Below are 8,581 nucleotides of genomic sequence, written 5' to 3'. Positions count from 1 at the left end.
AGGGGGCAGGGATGGGGGGGGTGCGGGAAGAGACTGGACAAAAATCGAATACCTATGGATGAGGACAGTCGGGGGGTAAGGGTGGAGGGTGGGGTGGGAACCTGGTGGAGGGGAGCTATGGGGGGAAAAAAGAGGAACAACTGTAATAATCTGAACAATAAAGATTTAATTTAACAAAAAATGAAGATACTGATAAGCATAATTATATTTTTAAAAGTATTTTCATTTTTCAAATTATGACAGTAATTATAATTTTACTAGAATAATGTATGTTAAAATGTCAACCTTAAAATAAAATAAAATAAAATAAAATGAAGAAGCAGCCAATGAAACAAATAAAAAAGAGCTTTCATTTATGAAACTTCAGTAAGTGTTAGGAAGAGGATGGAACTGAGAGGAGAATTGAATTTCATTTCTTCCCCACCACTCCTGCATCACATCCTGAATGGATCATTGACACAACCTGGTCTCATTTCCCTCATATCTATAATAGGTTAGACAACTTTAAGATTCTTTTCCAATTCTAATCTTCTGTATTTCCAGACTAATAGATGAATATTTTCAAATTTATATACTCAAAGTTTCAAATTTATATACCCCAAAAGCACCTAACATGTTGTGGACACTCCATACAGAATTATGTGCTTAATGAAAAGTGACATTGACACAAAGCTAGGTGACTAGCCCAGTGAGAGCTGGCATGTAAAGGCTCAAGGGCTCCAACTCCAAGGTTAGTGATAAATTTAGTCTGAATTTCAAGATTAAAATATTAAATCTCTCTGTTTATAAAAACATCTCTCTCTTTTTGCACATCTACAATTATATGGATACTAGCCAAGTAAAATAGTCAAGTTTCCTTGACTAATTGGTCTGGATTTCAGGGACTTCAAGAGATAAATACACCTCATAAGTATCAAGACAACTGATTAGAATACTACAGCATCATTTAAAATAGCTCAGAGTGTTTCTTAAGTTAAAAGGCAAGAACAAAGTCCCTCAAAAAGTAAAGGAAACCTTTTTATTTTTATTTTAGGAAGGTTTTGTTTGATTCCTCGAAGTAAAAATGCCCCAAATTCCCACACAAGCAAAAACATAGTTAAGCTGCATAGTTCTGTCTTGAGTATGAAAATATCACAGCCCAGTCTTATGTCAGCTTGAAAGATAGTGTCATGCAGAAAATTAAGACCATCTGATGAAATCATGTCATGAAATGTGGCTTGAGAGAGCAGCTTTTTGTGGGTTATGATTTGATATATTTTCACACCAAAACTCAATTGAACAGGCAAGAAGCCTCAATTAATGTAAAATTTGAAGATTTCAGACAAATTTATAAGGTGTTTACTGAGAAAAGGGAGGGGGAACATCCTAAATACTGTCTCTTGATTTTATGTTATGTATCTAAGGAACCAAATGCCTCAGCTTTTCAGTTAGAGTTTTGAATTCAATCTGATGGCAGTTTGGATATAATAAGGATGCATTTATTGTTAATTTCCTTAAAGCCTTACTATCTAACAATGTAGACCATTATCGCCCCAAATACCTTCTGTGTTTGGAGAGATTTCCATATTCCACAGTGCACAGAAGCTGACTCTAAAGCAAGTATTAAGAAGAATATGTGAGAAGCAAGAAGATAGCTATTTCTTTAGTAACTAGCTGGTCTTTCCCCCCCCCCTCCCCCCTCTGCAGACCTGTTTTCAAGAAGATGAGAAGGAGACTTGACAGGACTTTATTGGTTCATAAATTAACTTGGTAGATTTACAATCATTACTTGGAATGCCAGGAACTCTTTTTAGGAACTTATTTTCAAGAGGGAAGAAAACACGTTTAACTCAGAATATGAAATTGACACCTCAAGCTGCCCAGAAAAAGGTGGGTTAGTTTGTTTTTCACCTATGGCCCTGATCCCATCTGCCACCTACACGATTATTTTGGGCCAAAGGGAATGCTTAAACAGATCTTCATGATTATGTTTTCTTCCCAGTATAAGTGAATAAACAAGAAACCATCTAGCTATGTGATCATTGAGACGAAGTCAGTCAAATTTGTTGGCTTCTTTAAGAGACTATAATGAAGTGGAGAAGGTCAAATGAGCACTATGCAAGAGTCAAAAATATCCATTACTTCCTGCTAACCTGCATGTCTAATCCAGGAGTGAAGAAAGATAGGTTAATATCTGTGTGACCTTCTCCTCCCAACTCCCACCCGGAGATGTAAATAAGCCAACTTTTGAAGATAAATGGCCCCATCCAGTGCAGACCTCTGGGCTCAGGGTTCATGAGAGGTATTTTCCTAAGGACATAAGTGAAGGAGATTCTATATTGACAAGGGGTGGGGAGACATTCCTACCCACATCTATTGGATCAAAACTCCCTTGTCTATCTTTTTAAACCCACGCCCAGGGGAGAGCTACATGGAGGTCTCCAGCCCATTCAAAGAATGGATGCAGAAGAACAAATATTTAAATTCAGAGCCCTCCATTCCATGGAAAAACATAGGCTACTAATGACAGCACTGCCCATTTGGCCAAAGCAAATTTGAACCCCACATTTTGCTGTGGTCCAGGCAAGAAAATAAAAAAAAAATCAAGTCAGATGGGGCTAATTATAGGAGGCAGAGAGTGGGTAAAATAGCTCCTTATTCAGAAGCATCCACATATTTTCCTGTGATGAAGAGCAAATATTTTGTTTAAATAGCAAGCAATTTTCTATAAAAGTGCTACTGCTTGGAAATGCTCTTTATGATTTGTTGCTGCCTTTTAACCTGGAAAAAATATTAATAACTGAGGAGCTCTTGTTGGTATCTTTATTATGTTTAAACCCAAATAGCCATAATATTATAACTGGTGTGACCACATTCAATATATTTCTTTCATGAATGCAGCATGGGCTTATTAACAGAGACCAGAAAATAAAAATAGAAGTGATCGTCCAGGCTTTAGCTTTACATGGAGATACCACAGCAGCAAAAAGGCAGCTTAACTTTCAGGGAAAGCTGGGGTGAGGCTGCGCGGAGAATCCCTCCGCATGTTCCCTTTTCTACCAGATAGAGCACTTGCTCTGCCTATGGACTCATGTCTTCCTTCAGCTGTTTCTTCTGGGAAAGTCAGAATTCAGAACAGAATCTCAGTGAAACAGAAACCAATAAATTAGATCTGTTTGTGAGCAATTTGCCGTTAGTTCTATTCTCCTTGCCTGTTAAGATTCTTTATTTACTTCAGCAAGAGATTTCTGCTGACAAGTCCATCCATGTACCACTAGCCTAGATAAAATGATAATAAACAAAATGTCAAAAAATGTATTCATGGGGCTGTCCCCATTCCACACCCTTTATTTTTCCTTTTTCCTTTTTCATCACGTTGGTATTGTATGAACCAGGGGAGCTAAAACATTTAAAACTGACACTTTGGGGAAGGCTTTTAGATTAATTACATTTTATGATGATGTTTATGTATTATATAATTATGATATATATATATATAAGTATATATATTTATATTCTCTATCTATCTCTATCATCTCTGTCTCTATCTCTGTCTCTATCTCTATCTCTATAAAATACCAAACGCTGGGACAGTGAGAAAGAGGGCACATATCTTTCAGCTCCTGCTGCTTATGTTCCTGATCTGATTTGGCTAATATTCATGTCTCCAGGATGGGGAGGTTGGATGGAGGCACACTGGGGAAAGGAAATTTTCCATTTTATACTTATGGATGAGTCCCAGAGGAATCTTTTGTTTCAAAGTATCTTTCTAGTCCTTTGGGTGAAAGGCAAACACTGAGCCCTTCTATCTTGCACATAACTCCCATGGAGACACCTATAATACAAAACAGAGATCCCCCGAGGGCACTGTTATACATTTATTATAAAGCAAAGATTAAAACAATTTTATGGAAATTAAAGATAATATGGAACATTTGTCTCTTTCTCAGTCAAAGAGTAACATGCAGCAGTTCAACAAACAGCTCCAGGCGATTCCACGCGAGATGATCGAATGGCTGGGACTGAGGGGACATGCCGGGCGGCTGCAGACGGTGAGGCGTGGGTTTTTTACCAGGTCGTCTTGCCGGGGCTTGGCAACTGTGCTCAGGTGAAAAATGATATGCCTGCAAAATCAGAACAATGGGCTGGTCCAGGGGTACTTAGGTGGTTTGCCCTCCTGAAATCGATCTTGGCTGGACAGGATGTGAACAGCAGGGTGGGGACCAGGAGGTGCTCTGGAGAGCTTTTTGTTTCCTCTGTTTTGGAGTGTGTGTGTGTGTGTGTGTGTGGCGGGGTGTGGGGGTGGGGGTTTGAGGCTGTCCTGTTACTACTTGATTCACATGTTCACTGGAAGAAAAACGTTCGAAAGATCTGAAAATTTGTAAAAACTTTAAGCTGGTAGCATTTCCATATAATAGAATCCTGTTACCCCCCCGCTCCCCCCCAAAAAAAGCGGTTGTCAGAGGAGGGTAAAACATCTGTGTTAAGCAAGAGATGTACTCTGCTTCATTTGCAGGCAGGGGTCTGAGCTGACCTCTGGCACACTGAATTTATGGTGAAAGGGGGGGCTTTTAAATTGAGTTTGTTTTATTTTGATCCTCTGTCTGGATATTTCTTTCATACCTCCCAGGCAGTCGCTCTCATGGGTAAGCTTATATTTTTGTTAATAAAAAAATGCAATTGGTGCTAATCTAGACTTCCATCATGGTCGTTCAAGCTTTCCAATGTTAATAACCACTCCGAAAGAAAGGATCATCAAAGAGTTGAGACTGCGTGGTTTTGCGGTCAAGGCAGTGAGCCATATTCAGAAATGTCTGCTTTCCTTTCCCTGGTCCACTGCTGCATAACCACGAGACATTTATAAGTTAATTGTTTTCTTTCAGTCCTGTAAAAGGCGACTCTTTACTTATTTAACATGGGTCTAGGGATGGCAATGATTTATGGAGTGAACTAGTTAAGATATTGGGCTTTTGATCTGACTGACCTGGGTAAGAATCTCAACTCATTACTCACTAGCTCGATGACTTAGGATAAGTTAGTAACTATAACTCATTTTACACATATTAGTTATTGTAAAGATTAACTGAGATAATGTATGTAAAGTATGTTGAGACAGTGAGTGGCACATGACGCTTAATAGATATACAGATTTTATAAATAATGATAATAGCTAAATGTACTTAGGCCTTGACACAAATAATTAACGAAAGAGGAAGCATTATCATACAATTATTATTCATAAATAATAACAGCAACATTTGTATACAGATTTTTATGAGCTCTGCACAGCAATGAATTTTAATGCCAGATCACAAGCATCATACTTCACCTTTCATTTAAAAATATATGACTTTTTCATATAGTGGCATAATGTAGTACAGACGCTTGAAACACCTCCAATTTTAATTCCCCTCCTCCCCACTGCCTCCCGCTTTGTGCTCGCTAATGAAAAGTAAAGGTTAGGGGAAATCTGTTTGAGGCTCAAGCTTACTAGACAGACCGGGCCAGCTGATGGCACAGGGCTCAGAGAGTGATGTGAACAGGAAGGGATACGTGGAGACACTTATGAAATACACAGAAGGTGTCTGCAATTTCGTAATAAAATATACGCTAGGAGGAAAGAACTCAGCACCAAAAATAGCAGAAAAAAATATTTTCAAGAGCTTTTCCTTTACTTCCTTTTGCCCATCCAATAGGAACTATTTTGTCCTAAATGGATGGATGTGTTGAGTACAATAAATACAAAAACTCTCTTGTTAGAATTCATTAAAAAAATAAATGTAAAAGAGACCTCCTTATAATCACAAAAAGACATGGAAACCTGGGGTTCCTGGGTAATCACACATATCAAGGAGCATTAAAGGGACAAGGCCTTCATTTTTACCTAATCACATTCACTCCGGAGTGATATTGCATAATTATGGGGTTTTGAATGTTTGGGCAATAAAGGAATCAGAATTTATTTTCAAACACATATTGATGTACAGCCAAGCAATATAGTTGTTTCTTATCTCTTAATGAGGTTAAGACTTATGCCTTTAAAGGGATCACAAATAAATTCTTGGGTGTATTTTGCCTTTTAAATATTTTGAATATATGAATTCATCAGGATTTGGGGATTAGGTAACTGCTGTCTACACAAAAAATCTGCAAAATTTTTCATTACTTTTTTATTAGTTGGCAGCAAATACTCTAACTGTGAACTTTTATGAAGCTATAACCATAAAGGACCTTCTGATACTGGTATGATGATAATTCTAAATTTCCTCTTTGCAGCTGTGGTTGATCCCTTCTATTTGGTACAATCTATTTTTTGTGTGTGACTTAACAGAAGAAAGTTGGCTCACTACTGTATTGCCTTCAAGCACTTTCTCGGGAAGTTCTTGAATTAAATCCGCATGGAAACCCAATTCCCCTCTCCACCTTTCCCTTAAGGTGGTTATAAAATGTCAGTAGAAAGCAAAGCTGTTTATTTTACTTAGCATTGGATTCTGTTAGTAAATGAGTTTCTGGTGGGGCTTATGTCTAAACCACATCTTTCAATCAGATTCTTTACATTACTAAATGAGTATTAAATCGTGCCATAAATATTAATTTCAAATTCCGAAGTTCAGATTTCACCTAAATCCAAGGGAATAAGCAGAGAGGCCAACAGTTTAACAAGTTCTAGATTCATCTTCTAGGTTCCCTTGCAAAGCATTGCTTTTCTTGGGTGTGTAGTGGGTCAGAAAGACAACTGTGTTGCCTTCCCCACAGGCAGCTTTTCTGCCTGGCAGGGGTCTGTGGGCCACTTTAACACTACAGCTTGGAGATTTCTGCAAACAGTGTGGGCATCCTGGCAGGATGAACGGCTCTTTGAGAATCCATGAGATGCTATACGCTCAGACAGGCCCTGGCTACTGCTTCAGGGGTTGGGACAGTTTTAAAATATGCTGGAACAAGACAGAGAAAGAGGATCCTGGGGTGTGGATTAATCTGAGGTAATACGGTTTCTCTGGGCTGGGCTTTAGGGGTGTCTCTTATGAGACCATGCTGTGTTTCCATTTCCAGGGTCTAATGAGCAAGAGGTACTCAGTGGACCCTCAATCTCTCCATCCAGCTCTTTCCAACTCCACTCATTGGAGCATCGCACAAAGCACAACAGATAGCAGGCTGCTGCTAATAGTGCGCGTGTAGATAAGACATGAAGGCAAAGACTTCTGTTGCATTTTTTTCCCTGTAATTTGGCTTAACCCTGGAGATATTTTCTCTTTTCTCTTAGTAAAGCCAATGTGCTTTAAAGAGATGGGCAATGACATCAGCAGAATTTGCAAGATGGATGACAGAAACATCTACTTGCTTTCCCCCCGCCCCCCCGCCATAAACCTGAGCCTGTTCTTTCCACATAAAGTTGTCTACCATTTGTTTCAGGGCTTTGAGGAATCAATGTACACCTCCTTTCATTAAAGAGAGACAGGCTACCCTTTGGTACCTGTTTTTCTGTGCTGCTTAAGTTTTAAAATTCTTGAGGCCAAAATATGGTATTCAGTGGTTCTCCATCTTTTCTTTTGGGAAAATCCACTTCATTTTGTTACAAAATCTCATGATCCTCCATATCTGTGCTTTAAAATCTGTATTATCAGTAATATTCCCCACTCTGGACATTTAAAAATAATAAATGAATCTGTATGAAAGATAATGCTATTTGACATAATCCTTGGTTTTAGCTTCACTCACCTCCAGCATTAACTCCTCCATTTCCCAGGAGCCTAGAGCCCACATATTGGCAACCACCAAACACCCTGACTGGAGGTGGCTGCTGGGAGGCATTTGATATGGTTTTAAGTGCAACAATATTAACTGAATGGATCTTTTGGTATTGTTGGGAATCTACCTGTTAGCACCATCCTATCCCTTTAGTGCAGCGGTTCTCAATTTATGGGTCGCGAACCCTTTGGGGGTCGAACTACCCTTTCACAGGGGTCGCCTAAGACCACTGGAAAACACCTATTTTCGATGGTCTAAGGAACCGAGACACCGCTTCTCTATCCCTCTCCAGGCGGGTCTGCCTACATGCAGATACACCCACATATGAGTACCTGGCGTGATGACATCAGCGCACAAACCCCATCACATGTACTCGGTACAAATACAGGTGTATGTGACAGAGTTGGCGCCATAATGTACTTATGCGGACCAATCACACATGTGTAGAGAGCAGCTACTGTGTAGAAAGCAGCTGCTGTGTTGAAAGCAGGATTATTGGAGGTAAAATGACACTTCATGAATTATAATTACTGGGTAAATGTAAAATCATGTACTGTAAAAATCATCAACTACTGCAAAAAAAATATCTGTATCATGAGAACTTAATCTGGATGCTGATCTTTCTTTTTATATTCAGCTGTGGTTGATCTGAATACCGCCCCCTTGTGATAGTAACAGGTATGTAAAAAAAACAACACAGAGAATGGTAAATCATAGGAAACTTTAATGAACTGTATTGACTGAACTATGCCATGTATCATCTTTTGTATTATTAAAGCTATTGTTATGTATTATTTTCATTAGCAAACCATCCCATGACAATGGATCATGTAGAGAAGAACGGTAAGAAAATCTG

The 8,581-nt window shown here is 38.9% G+C and overlaps 1 long non-coding RNA gene and 1 pseudogene across 1 annotated transcript in view; both read left to right on the top strand.

The window, feature by feature from the left end:
• The window catches only part of LOC107182651, a 6,706-nt gene extending 2,681 nt beyond the window's left edge, over positions 1–4,025 (top strand). The window contains exons 2-3 of the long non-coding RNA XR_001513377.1: positions 1,687–1,869; positions 3,930–4,025. This is a non-coding gene — a long non-coding RNA (uncharacterized LOC107182651). The remainder of the gene's footprint in view (positions 1–1,686; positions 1,870–3,929) is intronic.
• A 4,521-nt stretch (positions 4,026–8,546) lies between these two features.
• The window catches only part of LOC102752832, a 1,714-nt pseudogene continuing 1,679 nt past the window's right edge, over positions 8,547–8,581 (top strand).

This window comes from Myotis davidii, unplaced genomic scaffold (assembly GCF_000327345.1).
Source record: "Myotis davidii unplaced genomic scaffold, ASM32734v1 scaffold156, whole genome shotgun sequence".
Classification (NCBI taxonomy): domain Eukaryota; kingdom Metazoa; phylum Chordata; class Mammalia; order Chiroptera; family Vespertilionidae; genus Myotis; species Myotis davidii.
Note: the sequence above shows the minus strand (reverse complement) of the source record. Positions and strands in the feature narration are given on the sequence as shown.